General features: G+C 45.4%; 1 protein-coding gene across 4 annotated transcripts in view; it reads right to left on the reverse strand.

Annotated features, from left to right (window-relative positions):
- Positions 1-16703, reverse strand: part of DENND2A (DENN domain containing 2A) — a 69222-nt gene extending 52519 nt beyond the window's left edge. For 3 of the 4 annotated variants that reach the window (XR_010389756.1, XR_010389758.1, XM_064514176.1), the window contains exon 1: positions 16498-16703. The gene's annotated coding sequence lies outside the window, so the exon portion shown is untranslated. Of the gene's footprint in view, positions 1-11716; positions 11737-16497 lie in introns of those variants that run through there. The other variant, XM_026119746.2, reaches the window with a different exon arrangement.

Genomic DNA, 16703 nt, shown 5'->3' on the forward strand with positions numbered 1-16703 from the left:
TGACCCCAGGCCTAGTCTTCCCAAAACAAAGCTACTCGATATCAGATTAACTTTAATGACATCAGATTAACTTTAATGGTCTTTTTTCCCACCTTTATGTGGGCAGAATTTGAGGAGCTTGCATATTTGTCCCAGGTTTTAGATCCCCAGTGATAGTTGAAACTATGCCTCTCTCCTGGCTAACAGACATACTGAACTCCTGGATACAGCTTTTGCACATCCACGTGCTTATCTGAGACTAGGCCTGCCCTACACAGACAGTCTGCACATACACATTGAAGACACTGGACTCATTTCATATGTGCATTTCCACTGTCAAAAGCCTGAGTAGATCCCACACTTCTCCTTCACTGCAGTACCCCTGGTTGCACGATGTAGTATTTATTTCTTCAGAAGCAGAAAGATGGCACCTTTATGTCCGTATCATTGCCCCAGTTGTTCTTTTCCTCCCTTTCCAGGCGAGGCTTTGCCTCTTCTGGATAACAGTAAATCAAGCAGCTTCCAACTTTCTTCTGTTGGGGTGCCAGAGGAATGACTGATGGCACATGAGAAACAAGTTCCTAGTAGTCTAGTCCACTGATCCTGGGGCTGAGATCTACAGGTACCACTAAACCCCAGAAGTATATTCCTGGGGTATAGTCCCACTCTGACTCCAAGATTGAGGCTTTATTATAGTCCCAGTGCTAGGGCTGTGATGACACAAGGCTCTGCTTGGAAAGAGGCTAACCCATAGCAATGAGAAGAGGGGAGTCAGCAGGATCTGCTATGAGCAATATTGCTGGGTCACCCTGGGTCTCAACCACACCTTTGGACCAGCCCCATTCAGTAATAAAGCAGTGAGACCCTTGAAAAAAACTACTCTCACCTCCTGTATATCACTTCCCTCCACCACCAATCTGTTGAAGCTCGTAGGCTGTGCTCCACAGGGGTAGCACAAGTATCACCTGCCTGGCACAGGGCACTGGGAAGGACAACAGTCAGGAATGATGAAGACACTGAAGATTTTAGCTACTAAAAATAGAAACCTCTGCTGAACACGTGCAAGCTGAAATTTTATTCTCACAGAGGCTTGGAAAAGTTAAGGTGGAGATGACACAGCAGTGGCAAAGGATGCATTCTTCATCCAAGGAGCATCCCTTACCAGCATACAACATTTTGGTTCCAAAGCATAGGATTACTCTTAGCAAAAGAAAACCCTGATGTACTTTTTGAAGCAGGGGAAACAGCACATTTTTTCCCCTAGCCTCAGTCTTTGCAACAGCTGAAACATTTTGGCTGAAGGTTTTCAAAAGTAATTCAGCCAGAGGCAAACATTCAGCATGGAAAACTGCAGATTGAAACAGAAAATTTGACCTGAAAACAAAGAATTGAAAACAAGGTCTTACAATATGAATTGTGCTCCGTTAAAGGTGGGGCAAGTTGCACTCACTATTATTAAGCTTGTCCCACATTTGCCATTGTCTTATTTTCCCTTTGTTCTTCGCCCTAAACACACAACAAACAGAAGAAAAGCTCAACAACTCAAAGGGTATTCGACAACCCTCCAGTTTCCCTCAGACAACCACACCCTCAGCTGGAAACACAGCATTTCCAGGACTGGTGGTAGGATGCTACACGACCATATCAAGAAAACAGTAACAATCTTTTTTTCTTTTTCTAATTTAATGCTCAGAAGCACTTGCTTCTGGTAGCGAGTATGATCTGTATTACCACTTAGAAACATGGTAAGTCTTCACTCCTACAGATAGGTTAACAAATATTAAGAAAACATTCACGTGGAAAGGAGGAGATAGATTCAGTATTTCCCAAACTGGCTGCTAAAATGAATTCTAACTACTATGTTTAGTGGAATGTCATGTTTCAACCTAAGCTTTCTCAAAGGAAGTCATGAACAAAAAACAGATTTCCAGATGGAGAAACTGAGATGCTGAGAAGCGAAGGCAGGAGTAGAGGACAGCTCTTCCATGCCAGTACTTGGCAATATCGCATCATCTCTGTGTGTTTCAAATCTTGTGCGTAAGTGAACGTGTGCACAGACCAAAACCGGTAGGACTGCTCAGCCCCTTTCAAAATGGAATAATATTTACTTATGCTCTACAGCCTAATATAGGAAGATCCAATTACTTTAAGTCAAAGCTGGAGAAGACATTAATGGTGAATCCTGTGTTACTGAAGCGAACATGAGCTTGCTGCTGACATCAGCAGAGCCAGTGTTTCACACCTGTTTGCTTTGAACCTACCCACAAACAAGATGACTGTAGTCAATGTGGAAAAAACAACAGAAACATGGACCAGATTTATAGTATCAGTCATTTGCCAGCAGAACTGTATTAGCCACGTGGAGAGGCAGGATCATTAACAGATGCCGTGGAACTGGCTTAAGTCCCCACAAAGATGCAATTATATAGGCAAAAACACATTTCTACACCAGTGCAGCCAACTTCTGCAGCTATTTTTACTCCTCTGATAGAAATGCCGTGTTACAAATATACCATTCCTTCTATATCAGCAAATTGCTTCTAACGTAAAAAGAAGCAGAAAGAACTACTATTATGCTTATAAGAAACCGAAACATTTGACAGCATAGGAAACAATCTGACACTAAAATATAGTGTTCAGCTCATGGATTACATTTTCAAATGTGGTGAGATAACCTCCACTATTCTAGCATAAATGGGACGCAGAGAGGTCCCTTCGAGGAGCAACTTTGCAAAGTTTCCTGGCAGGAAGACAAATTGTCTCACAGAGAAAGGAAATGAAAGCACTAAAATGAAGAACCTCAACTTCTTCCAAGTTACCATCAGGGAAGACAAACCAAGCCTCAGCAGATCTTTCTCTCAGCGGCCTTTACCCTGCAGGATGTTGACTCTTTCCCCTCCTGATGAGGATTCAGCACACAGCTTCCTGAAGTGTCCATCACCACAACCTTGGGGCACCATCTGCAGAGTCCCAGGAGCTGTGTGCTCCAAGAGGCTTTCCTGTACCAGCTCTGAGTCCATGACCTGCTGCTAGAGTCTTTCTGCTAAGCATCAGAAAAGCAAAAAGTCATCTGTAGACTGTTTTTAGCTCTGGAGGCCCTGGTTCCCTTGCCCAACTTTCTCTTCCCTCCCACCCCCACTCTCCCAAATATCTCAGCCAGTACAAAGGCAGAATCTGTTAGAAGAAAGACAGCATCTCGCACAGAAAGGAGCCACGCAGCCCACAGTACCCCTTCAGTCATCCTTCCCCGACGGAGACTGGGGAAGCTTATGAGCCGCCAGAAATTCACCCATCACCCACCCATGAGGAGGAAACCTGCACAGCTCCAAAAAACCCTCTGCAAAAAGGCTGCAGAGGTTGCAACCCTGGCTTGCATTTATTTATTTTTCCAGGAGGAAAGCTGCTGTGTGTGTGCGTGTGCGCACACATTGGTCAGGACAATAGGAAAAACGACGCGGTAGCGGGGCTGCCAGGAAACAGTCAGCCATCTGCCCGCGTGGAGAGGACTTTTTCCCTTTCTCTTGTAGTAAGAAGAATGTAGCTGTGAGAGCTGCCATCCGCCCCGCGCTGGGGAGGAAATCTGAGAGCCTGGGCCCTCCCGGGGGGAAAGGAAGTGTGGGGGAGGGAGCAAGCCAAGTTGATGTGGTTAAGTGGGTCATTGCACTCCTGTCCAATAAAAGGGGGGAAAAAATAATCTAACCAAAAAACCCAAACCCCGGCCTGAAGCAGAAGAAAGCAGCTCTTCCGCCTCCCCATTTCACTCGCGCACAGGGTTGGATTTTCTCTCCCTCACAGGCACCGGCAGGGATCCCAGCAGAAGGGACTGCACGTTTCCACCGACGGGGTGCGGCAGGAGCCGAGTGTGCCAGGAGGGTAATGACATGGGGAAAATGTAAGGGCTACCCCCTGCGCTGACACTGGCACCCTGGACAAGAAAGCAAAGGAAAATGAATATATATTATATCTATCTATCTATCTATATCTATCTATCTATCTCAACTTGTGCATCCATGTCCCCCTCCCAGCAGATCCCTCCAGTAATCTGTTAGCAATCAGAGCACAAGATGGTTTAGGGAAAGACCCTTTACTCTCTCCCAACACAGGGAAAAGTGAAAGCAGCAAGCCTACTGCTTGTGATTACGCACACATTTCCCCCATAGGCTTTGGTACAGTTTCAGACTGCACACAAAACTGTGTAACAGGAGGGAAAAAAATAGACCTGATATTCTCTTGGTACTTTCAGGTAAAAATGCTGGAAGGACAACAAGATGGCCAAGTGGCATATTTTTCCGCCATCTTGGTAGGAAAAAAAAAAAAAAACCCTGAAAATCCAGAAAGGTAAAATTTTCAGAAGTGACAATATGACTTCAAAGACTAAGACCCATTTTCGAAACTGACCAAGGACCAGATTAAAACAAAACAAAACAAAACAACCCCCCCCGCAAAACTGTCTAACAGAATTTCAAAAAGAAAAAAATTTTAAGCACTCATTCCTTTCCCACTGATTGCAAGAGGGGGCATTATCTAGGTATTTCTGGAAAAAAAAAAAATCTGCACCTTCATGCACTTTAAATTTCTGGCACTTACAAGGTATATCTACATAGTCAAGTGCTGGATTCATCAAGCTATACAGAGCTGGCACAATTTGCTGGCATGGGACGTGCCTGAGCAGTCCCAGTCCTCAGAGCAGCTTTCCCAGAAGAACCGATTAATTCAGACACAGTCTAAATGTCCGGGCAGCTCACGGCATGGACAGACCCACCCAGATGCTCTGCACCTGAGCATGTCAAAGTCCCAGATCCAGACTGCCACTTAAGGGTCTGAATCCCTTTCTGACATGCGGCTTAGGTTCCTACTTTCTCCAATCACTTTTTAAACATTTTGCTACTCCTAAAACAAAACCAACTGTCAGCGCAGCACACTGAAGCCTTTTCCTTGTGTGCTTCTCTCTTGGGTGGGAAGACAAGAGACCACGGGCCCAAGTTGACACAACAAAGGATATCAGCAAACAAGAAACTGGATATAAGGAAAAGCTCTTGACCATGAGGACACTAAAGCACTGGAACAGCACTGCAGTCTCCATCTTTGGAGGTTTTCATGATCCAGCTGGACAAAGCCCTGAGTAACCGGGTCGGAGTTCAGAGCTGACCCTGCTTTGGGCAGCAGGCTGGACTACAGACCTCCCACAATCCCTTCCAACTTGAATTATCATACAATAACCTGGCATAAATCACTGTAAAAGAAAGCATCCACTCCCTTTGTTAAGAAGAAGAAGAAAAAATCACTGCAATTCCACTTCCTTTAAAAACACTGTTACTAGGTGCCTTTCCCTCCTCAAAAGATTTTTTTTGCCTGTCATCTCTTAAAACTCTCCAGCTGACCAGCAAGCAAGCAGCAAAAACGGCTGCTAAGACAAGATGCAAAATTATGCTATTACTAACACATTTCTGTGATCTTTTGCCCCCAGGGATTTTGCAGTGCCTGATAAATTTCAGCAGTTCAGTGAAAGCTATTAGGCATGAATCCACCAATAAGACTGCCTTGACAAATACTGATAAGCGGTATAAATTCTCACTATTTTACTAGAAAAAGAAAATATTTGCTTCCCAAATTCATTTTACTTACAGAGAAGATCAGGGTTTAATTTTTTAAAGCAGCTTAAAGTTATTTCATGACTAAGTTTTTTTTTTAAAAAGTGAGAAGTCTTGAAAGTATTTACTTGAGAAATCTTTGCCTCTTTTTTTCTTTTTTTTCCCTGAAGCATTTCTTTGGGTTTCTCATGGCAGAAAACCTAGAAACTGGGGATTTATCAAACAGGCATGTATTGTTCACTACCCTCCTCCAAGGGATGTGCTGAATGTAATACATACTCTAGAGGACATTCTATTTCCATTGTTTACTCTCATACACGTATATATATTTCAAACGTTTCATAGTAGAGCAGAGGCAGAGAATCCGTGCACAAATTCCTACATCAAGCCCTTATCTCCTGAATGAAGCAGAGCATATTCTTACAGCAGCTTCCAACCCTGAGAAAGTGCATCCAAGTTTTGTATTCCAGGGTAACCACAAGGGCATACTCCACCCACGATACTTGAACGTTGTGCTGGACCAGGCCCCAATACTGTTTATTGTGCACAGGAAATGCTCATTACTACAAAGAAGCCAGCGCTGAATGCATTTCACAAGGGCACATTTTACACAACCTAAAACAAAATACCAAAGTAGGATTCTTCTGGAGTCCAGTCCTCTGCGGAAGCCCTTATCCCCTGAATGATTCAATAAACATCATCCTCTTTCATCTCGAGACTCAAACACCCCTTGTTTGCAGTCCAACTTGAGGTGAAACCCTTGCTCTACTGAAGGCACTGATGCAAGTGATTTTAGTGTGGCTTGCATTTCTCCCCCCACTCCCGCCATTCACACTCACCTCATTTCTGCCCCCCACCAGCACAAGGCCACATAAACCCACACAGTCGTCCCCCCCACACACACACACTTCAATTTCATAAAACTTTACAGAGGGGACAAGTCCTACAAGGCTTCATACAGCATGAAGCAGAGCACAGAGGTTTCCCCAGGGTGAGGGAAGAGGTCTCCAAGAGCACAAGACGAGGCCTAGGAGACAGGTGGCCTCCATGGCTGCTCACCTGGCAGTACAATGGGGTAAAAGCCTGATGACGGGTGAGTTCCTCTGTGAAGTTCCCGCTCTCCCCCACCCAAGAAATACAAGCGTTATACACTCAGCTATAAAGGTCCAGCTCATGAAGGAGGCTCTTACATAAATATTTTTTTTTCTACAGATGATGCTGACTTTAGTAAATGTACATACACCCTAGATTAGATACTATTAATGGGCCAGTTAGACGTGCCTCACCAGAATCACCAGAATCATATTCTTTATATAAAGGCAGAAGCTGCATTATGTTGTTTCAGTTATCCATGGCCAAACACAATGGATCTTTTGATAAAGACTACAATTTCTTTATTGGCAATACAATTGGCAGACATTACTGGCAAAGTAAACCTAAACTTGGTCTTTCAGGGGAAATTCCCCAAACATTTTCTTCAACTAGAAGAGGCCCAAGAAGAGCTTATGTAATGCTGTACTTGATTTACTTCTTGGCTGGTAAAATGTTTAGCATTCAAGTAGGCATCCTTCTTCCCATCTCTTCCATAAGTAATAATCCATACATTCACATTGGACAGCATTTACTTAATAAAAGTTGGCCATCCACTTCTCTTCGAGGGTCCATTACTTTAATATTAAAAAGAAAAATAAGACAGAGGAGAAATATCAGCACTAAATATAGGTTAGCAAGAAGTTGATTTTGCCTATACGCATTTCCAAGCAAAAGGAATGTTAGAGATGCACACTACTTCAAAATACAGTCCTATAATATCCTATAAAACTAAGAAATCCCCTTTCTTTAGATCTTCTTCACACAAATCTATACATTGACTTTTGATGACAGGTAAGAATGATGATGAACAAGAAATCAGTTCTGCCTCTGGTCATATGTTTGGTAAGAGTTTTTTGAAAATACTGTATGTTGAAATAAGAGTAAGCAGCTTATACATTAAATATTCTCCTAGGATACTTCAGATTAACAGAGCATCCTGTGCAGGAATTAAACTGGAACAGCAGGCAGATCCACCTCCACTAATTCTGGATGTCCACGTGTGAGCTAATCTTTCAGCCTCTTTAATACTCATGAGGGGTGATTCATGCCCTAGAAGTACTCTCTTTTCCTGAAGTAGATGTCTCACAAACGACAACAGAGAACTGCACTGTAAAAGTGCCTGTTTCTCTCTACTGACCAGAAAGAGTCCAGAAGCTAACTCAGCTGGGCAAGACGGATCCCACTCACATAACTGAAACACAGCTGCATGGCCTCAGCAATTTAATTTGTATAAATCACACATAGATCTGAGCTTTGCTGGATGAATAAATTATTTATGGTTTTCGATCATCTGAAACTGTTTTGGCCAAGTTCAAACTAAATTCACAGTGTGGGGAGGGGGGAAGAAAAAAGAAAAAAAACAGAGAGAAACATTTAAGAAAATGTATGTCATCTTTAGATTACACCAAACATGAGTTGGGTTCTTTATTTTGTAATGACATTTCCTATCAAAATTTATCTAGATTTATGGGAGGAGAGGTTATACTCTCCCTCTAAAAGATCTAAAACATTTTGTTTAAGCTTCCCCTCCTCCCCACCAAATATTTTCGGAAGGGAAAAAGAAAGGAATGAGAAAGAAGGGGCTAGCCTACCTTTCTTCAGATAGTTTTTCTTTTTTTTTTTTAAACACAGCCACAAATAGAAGAAGAAATATGACAACATCTCCTCCAAAATAACAACAAAAAACTCCAAGCTCACAGCCAGATCATTGCTCGGCTAAAGTTAACGGAGCTACGACAGTTTATACCAGCTGAAGAACTGGCCTTGTGTTTCTGGTGACCTCATCCACGTACATCTCACTGCGCATCATCAAGTTTTCCTTCCTCTTTGAAGCAATTTCTTAAGAAAAGTTGCATTATACAATCTTCTGCTTAGTTCTGCATTCAAGTATTTCATTATAAAGCATACCAAAACAGTCTTCTATAGAAGAATTTTGTTCACAGGTTTAAAAAAATAAATAAATAAAGTACACGTGCAACAGAGACACATAAACTACATAGGTCCTGCCAGAAAAAAGAACAGGTTGGTGATGATCTGTTTCCAGACATTTTTGAAAATTTCTTTCTACTTAAAAATAGACAGAAAGAAAACCACTGTAATCCAAGATCAGGCTTGATTTTTCAAAGAGCATATCTTCACAGGGAGCCTGAAGTAAAAAGAAAACTTGAACAGAAAGCTGCCTTTAGCGTGAATTAGCAGAGGGACTGGGATCACATATGTGAATAGTTTTGTTTGAAGAACAGAAGAGCTGGAATTTTTATTTCTGCAGTGATTGCTGGTCAGAGTTGAAGTACTCCACTGCTTCTAAAGAGAAAGCCCTCTGTTTCTGATAAAATTTCCAGATTCCTTCAGATCAGAAAAAATTGCTTTCCCCATGCAAGCAAATATTAAGCAAGTGGGACATTAAACAATCTATTACATGTCAGAATATGTTAGTTTAAAAAAAAAATCTCAGTGAATTCTGACAATGTCTTATGAAATTTATGGCTTTTAGAGGCAATCCTATTCTTCCCTGAAACACACCCAGAAGCGTGTTTCTCTGACTAATGGAGGACTTCAGGAATGTAACAGAGGAACCCTTGGTTCCTCACTGCATTTTTGTACACTAAGTCCTCCTACAAAGAAAGTTTCCTACTGTGCAAACAAGAGGATGCCAGTGGGGCAAGCTTTAGCACAGACTAAGTGGCAAGAGCTATCAGTATCTTTCCCCAGCGCAAGTACAGAAGTATTCTATGCTAGAGGTGACACAACGGCAAAACTTCAACTTGGAGTCACTCATAATAATCTCAGGGGAAAGAGAGAGAAATCTGATGCAAAAACAGTTACTGGAGTTACCACTAATTTCCCAGTAGGAAAGTCCTCTCAGTCCTCTCTCTGAGCTTGACAAAATTGAATAATGGGGCCAACTAGATCAGGGTTTCTTACATCATCTGGAAAAAGCTCAATATCTTACATACCCCTTTTCTGTAAGTTTGCAAAGTCTGACTACAAATTGCTGCATATACAGCCTAACATGTCAGGGCAGGAAAAAACAGATTCTCAATTACAGCCTGATCTCAAGCTCACTGAATTCATGGAAAAACTCCCATTGACTTCAGCAGACTGTGGAGGATGCCTCAGGGTCTGTTTTTGGCCAGATGTTGATCTCTGAAGTATAAAAGCAGACCACTACATATGCTGGGGAAGACAGTCTTCTCGATTTTAGTAAGAGGCGTTTTCCCTTACTAATACATGGCACTTTGAGCTCTGGATAACCCAAGCCTCAGCTCCTACCCAAAAGGAAACACAAAACCTGTTTTCCTTAAGTAGAATTCACAGCATGTTTCACAGCTGAAACATGTTGTATTTTTGCACTTGGGATACATACCCATCTTCTGAGGGGGCTTAACATTTTTCATTAAAAAAAGCTCCAATAGTCTGAAAAGTCTCTGGGAATTCTTTCCTTTTTAATTCAGGTACATGCCAGAACGTTTTGTTGTTTGGCTGACACTGGTGAGTGAAACTCATATTTATGAAGTGCCCTAATGCTGCCCTGTGAAATTTGTCGTTTCTCTCCGTGAAAATTGGCTCTATCTATCATGAGAACACAATCCCCAAGGATGGGAAAACCAAGCCTCTTCACTGCTCTCCTCTGCAAACAGATGTGTGCACGTTCCCCAGCTCCGTAAGTCATGGCTGGCTTTTGGCAAAGAACCGCAGCAGCTGCACATCTGCAGCAGGGAAAAGCTTTCAGCGAAAGATACAGAGGGGGATTTTATCCGCCCCCCTCCTGCAAAGCAAGCTCAGCATTTGTTTCTCTCTAGATGACACCCTGATGGGTTGATTTAATTGTTCACATATGCATGTCTATCCACAATGCCAGCAAAATACCAGTGCTGTGACAGCATCTCACCTGAACTGCGTACAGTAATGTGACTTGTCAGCAAGAACTTGGCAGAAAGTCTCACAGGATATTAAGGAGAAAGCAATGTTCACGGACATCGCTAATATGATTCTCCTGAATACTACTGTGTGTGCGAGAGACTGTTTGTAATTAGAAAAACACCTCAGCAGGTGTTTAATTTTAAGCTGTGCTCAAAGCCCACTATCTTCAACAAGATTTAAGCTAGTGTTGCACAAAGTCCAGTCCAGACTTTCCTGAGTGGAAATGATGTACTGAATTGGGAGCCCAACTACTCTGCTGGGTGGACTTAAGCGTGCACTTAGAAATACATGTCTGCTTAAATGATTTGCTGAACCAGGGGCACTGTATGAAATAATTTAAAATGATTCTGTTTTTTAAGAGCAATAAGCCCTTGCTCCCAAAACAGTCTCTCCAGTGGATTGCTGGAGTCCACAGTAAGTTTTCTGAAAACCTAACTTCTGTGCCTGAACTTGGTCAGGAGCCACCTGCCTTCAGGGATCTGCAGAACCAGGAGTCTCAAAGGCTGGCTGGGACCCTATGCAAAACTCTTTCATTCACTTCCAGGCAAGGCGGCATCTTTCCCCAGTCAAGCCACCCCTAACCATCATCAGCTCTTGGCACCTTAAGTGCCCGGGCCAGATTTTCAAACAGGCTCACAGCCAAGCTTTGGACTGCTTCAGCAAGGCCGTATTTTCCACCAGGCACAGTCTCCTACACAGGCATCTAACCAAGACCAGAGCTTTCCAAGCAAGAGCAGCATCCTGTACAATAAATTGTTCAGCAAACCTAATTACTTATGTGATGCCTAACAAGAGCTGGGCATAGGAAAATAGAGCTGCCAGCATTTACCAGCAGAGCTCATCTTCCCACAGCTCCCAAACCAGGTCATTAGCTCTCCGCTCTATCCGTGCTAGAAGGAACAGGATCTGTGATACAAACCTCCACCAGCATTAGTGACACTGACATAATTACAGAGAAGACAAGACTTGCCGTAGTTAGAAGATGCCATAGTTAAAGTCCCTCCAAACCCTCAGGTTGGCTCACCACAGCAACATCTACCCTGTTAACTAATGCTGGAGCACAGCATCAGTAGCAATTTGCAAGTCCTACTTTAGGCATCGTACACAGAACCAACCGACAGCCAACTTACTTGTCTAGCTGCCTTGCTTTTGGCTTCTACTCTGATCTTCCACCATGAACTTTTAAATGATCCATGTCCCATACCCACACTCCTACGTGAGACCCAGTCAAAGGCGCACGTGAAGCCGCCTGTGCGGCGAACCTGCTGGGACAGCCAGGCCCATCTGGTAGAGGCTTTTCTCTGAGTGGGTTGGTGTTTTTATTTTAACTCCCTCTGCTTCTGGGCCCCTCTCTGTCTCTCGCTCCTCCCATCTCTCTCTCTCTGCTCATGAGCAGAGAGTTTCCATCCTGGCTCTGGGCCAACATATGTATGGGCAAAGGCAGTACTCAGGAAAAGCCATCTTCTGCTCCCTTTCATCGCATAAACATTGCTGTTTCCCAGCCCATGAGGCCAGAACCGAGCGACAGCTTTCGCTGCAGCGCAGGGGGCCTGGGAACCGGCTGTGCGGAACCACAGGCAGGCGCCTCCTGCCCCAGGCCTGGCGAAGCAGCCTGGCCGGGCCGTGCAGCAACTGCTCCTCTCCCGAGCCCGGCCCCAGCTGCGCCCTGGGACTTCACCCCAACCCCCCCAGAGTCACTCAGCGGGTGGCTGCCACAGGCACATCACCTTCAGCAAAGGACCAACGATGGGACAACAAAAAGAAGCCTCACAGTAAATGTAAAGCAGACCCTACTTTATTCACCGACTCTTAACAAGTTTGATTACTAAAAAACAACCTTTAATCATCACTGCTATTACTGTTTTCTGCCCTGTTAAATTCCTGGAATTAACATTACGCTAGTTTTAGCTGGTTTTCCTAATCTGGGGAGGCGAAGAGGTATTGAAATAATTAATGAGGATTATACCAAAACTTGCAGTGTTCATTCCAGGAGAACATAATTCTTTCAGCCTATGCTTGATTTCCCTTCAGTTTTACTGTGCAATATTACTACTTGAAGAAAAGACAGGAATGAAGTTATCAATACATGTTATCGAACCTAAACAAAGGAGTCCTAAAGTTTCAAATTTCTTGTGAGGAAGATTTTTTATGGTCCCCCTTTTTGGGTCTTTGCCACACATAGATGGCATCCTACACTTGACCAGCAAAGAAGTCTAGGTGACAAATTTACCTCAGATCAGTACAAACCCAGGGTTTTTCTGGCATATGATTACTCTTACAGTAACCTGACTGGGGATTACTTATGGCACCAGTCCCATCAGTCCTGTGTCTGCTGACTACAGGCACGAGTGCCTTGACCGGATTAGCTGGTGAGCTACGCAAAAGTTGAGACAGACTTTGAAAAGAGCTGGCATATAGCACCTCAAGTAGTTACTTATTTAACATAGCGGTGATGCCTGTCAGTGCCATAGTGACGACAGAAACCTCAGACTGGTCCTCGGCCTGTCCTGTGCCAGGCTTCCACCCTCAGATGCGATGCCCCAGTTGAAAAGTCAGGTTACAGAGCGCTAACTGGTACAGGGACTCTGCTCCACTGCTGCTCCTTACTTAGATGCCCAATTTCAGGATCACCCACAGACTCTGCTGAAGCCACCGTTTCAAAAGCACAGCCCAAAGCCAGACAGTGGACCCTGGAGTTCAACCCAGCAGTGTGCACAAGGCTAATCGCTGACACCCACTTGCTCTTTGCTGAAACCACCAGTGAATGACAGGCCTATTCACACATTTCAGCCTTTGCTTTCACTTCCAGCAGCAGTTGGTAAAGCCATTTAGAGGTGAAGAACAGAGAAAAATCCCATAAACAGGATAATCATGCTGTTGTCCTTTCCATTCCACTGCCTTTCCATTCCACTTCATGGATACAATTAAGACAACAATGTCTCTTCTTATTGTCTTGTCTGGATAAAACAATGCCCACAGACTGGTACCCCTCAGATACAATATTATTGAATCACATTTGGACAAGACCAGGCTCATTCATTCACTGTCAGTGTTCAATTGCAACAGAGAATTTCTTTCGAGCAACATCCCACTCCCTTCCTCCCTGTGGAGATTCTTCTCAGTCCTTAAGGAGCTGCTATGCAACTTAATTAGAAGTCTTATTTCAGCATTTCCTTTATAACAGAGGCCTCTTCCAGCCAGCTCTTGGGACCCTGCCAATAGACATATCAGCCACCAGTACTTAAATCCTTCTGTTAAAAAATACTTCCCTGAAGAGCTTATACCTCAGTTCTTGATGCCTAAGAGAGCTGATCATCAAAATTAACCAGATTCAAAAAGAGCTTAAGAGAGGTTCCTCCCCATTCTCGTGGGCTTAACAGTGGACTAATAAGCCTTTTCTCCAGCCTCCATTTAGAAAGGAAATGGTTTGGTATCAATTTGGGAAATAAATGCCATGTGCTACAAAAGGAAGAGAGAATCAACTGCCCTGGATGATGCATTCATGGGGATCCAAAAGAATATGACACTTCTTGGGCAATTATGAAATGACCAGCATCTCCCACGCTTAACAGTCAGACTCTGTGGCATCAAGACCTGATTGGATAACTTCTTAAACTTGGAGCAAGCACTGCATTTGCCTCTGTCCCCAGAGTGCCCAACAAAACAAAGGTTTAACTCTAATCCATCTAAGCTAGTTATCAAGGATGATAAGCAGAATAACTCAACAGCAAAGCTTCTACTGAATTTGAATCACCTCTGGAAAGTACAGCCTTGCCGGTTAAGTGGTCTTTATTTATTATCTGCCTGTCAAAATGAAAATTAGTAACAGATAAACATGCTGGGCATGCGAGAAAGACAAGCATATTGTAAGCATTTGACAAAGAAACTAAATGCCCTTCTTGCTTTTGGAGAACAGAAAGCATCACATGGTTCTCTACAGACAGAATGTCCCAAAAGATTTCCCAAGGCAGCGAGCTGCGGGCACTACCAAAAGAAGCACTTCGGGGCATTCAACATCCACTTGCGGTCAACAAGGAGGATGGCGCTTGGGGATCAGAGCTGAAGAAAGTGAGCAGTTCTGCACTGCCTGTCAGGACAGAGAACATGCCCTGGGCCTACCCAGCCTTCAGCACAAAACCTTCTAACCCACATGCGAAGAGAGGTCCCAGCTGAGCTATAAATCTTCAGCCTGCTTTCTTATATCCCGGGTTGCTCTAATGCCCTTTGCTTTCAGTACATTCTCTTTAGTTTCTCAAAGAGACGCTCTACTATCCTGGGAAATCTTGTGGCTTTCCTCTCATTTCCATACTTACAGTTTTCATTTTTTTCCAAGTCTATCTCAAGGTGGTAAATATCCATTTCACATGCTCAAACAACACTGCCTCGACTATTAAAAAACACAAGCAAACAAACAACACACAAACCCACAAACATTACCCTGATGACAACAATTCAGAATACAACATAAGGGTCAAGCAGATGCATTCCTTTCCTTCGGCAGGATGCGGCAATGACTCGCTTTCTGGCAGTTCAGAAATGGAGCCAGTACAGTTTGTTGGACTTTGCTGCCACACATCAGGAGTTGTCAGTACGGTAACAACCAACACAGAAAACAGCATTTTAATCCACCAGCAACACCAGCTGCTCCCCTCCCAGTAGTAGTACTGCTGAAAGCCCTAAGAAAATCCCTCTGCTCCTCTCTTTATGCTCCCAGCCAAGCTCCAGCAGCCAAGACACTACTCTCCTTAGAGCAACAGCCCTGCTTAAATGGGCAAACATGGCAGGGGACACCTCTGCATCAAGAACAGTTTCCAAGAAACTGGCTGACCTGCCCATGAATCAAACCGTGCTCTCGTAAAACACTCCCTGGACTTCTCTCACTTATCGGTGAGAGAACTAACCGTGTCATTATCTCCGCCTTTGAGGTCCAAGCGCAGCCCCAAGCAGTCAAAAGGCCTCACTCCTCCCCCGTCCCGTGGCAGTCTCCTGTCCAACACCAAGCGCCAGGCTCCTCAGAGACTCGTAAAGCTAGAAACTCTGCAAGTGTCCCAAAGGCACCTTGCCGCGGTTCATCCTCCAGTGTGCATTTCACACCCAAAGACCACAGCTGTAAATTCCTTCCCACTCCCTTCCCAGCTGCTGTTCCCCCACTCCAGACTCTGTGGCGAATCCATTAGCACCCGTTATCCCTGGGTATCACGGCAGGAAGGAAAATTGGCATTTCTTTCCTCAGCACAGGTGAATATGCTCATTGATCCCAAGCGGGAGTCAAAACCAAATGCCACTCTTGTTGCGCTACAGCCCGCACCCGAGTGCAGATGTTTCCTCCTGCCGGAGGCAAAGCGAAGGAGGAGCAGCCCATCCAGAGAGGAAAGAGAGAAACACGCGGCTAAAAATCCCGGAGAGTACCGGGACTTTGCCGCTAAGGGGGAGCCTGCCACCGATCCCAGCAGGGCCTGGATGTCCCCTAGAAGTTTCCGCTGTTCTTCCGGACGAGGCAGGGCTGGGCGGCCCAGCTGCGCCCGCTCCCCGTCCCCGGGCGCCTCGGGGGGCGGCGAGGCAGGAGGGTCGCCCGCTCCGCCCCGCAGCGCTGCTCCGCCCGGGGCCCGGCACCGGCACCGGCACCAGCCGGGGCGCCCGAAGCTGTAACCGGCCGCCGGGTCAGACCCTCCTCCCGAAAGCGGGGCAGGGGCTAAGATGGTGGAGCGCGCACGCTCCTGCCCTCAAGTTTCTGCCTCTCCCGCCAAACTCTTTTTCGAGCAGAAGGGGGGAAAATAAACAAAAAAGAGCGGTTTCTGAGCAGGCTGAGGTGGGGGGTCCGGGACAGCCCCGCTCCCCCCCGCTAACGGCAGAAACGTTCCCCCGCCGGCGGCACCGGCCGGCCGCGCTCCCCGCCGCGGCGCCCCCCTACCTTCCCCGACGGCAGCGGCGGCGGCGCGGGGAGGCCGCGCCCCGGCATGGCGGCTGCGCCCGGCGCCGGGCTGGCGGCGTGCGGTGCGCGGTGCGCGGCTGGGGGCTCCCGGCCCGCCGCTGCCCCCCGCCGCGCCCCAGCCCGGCCGGCAGGGCGGGAAGCGGCGACCGAGGGAGGGCGGCCCGGCCCGGCCCGGCCCCGCCCCG

Source organism: Dromaius novaehollandiae, chromosome 1 (assembly GCF_036370855.1).
Source record: "Dromaius novaehollandiae isolate bDroNov1 chromosome 1, bDroNov1.hap1, whole genome shotgun sequence".
NCBI classification, from domain to species: Eukaryota; Metazoa; Chordata; class Aves; order Casuariiformes; family Dromaiidae; genus Dromaius; species Dromaius novaehollandiae.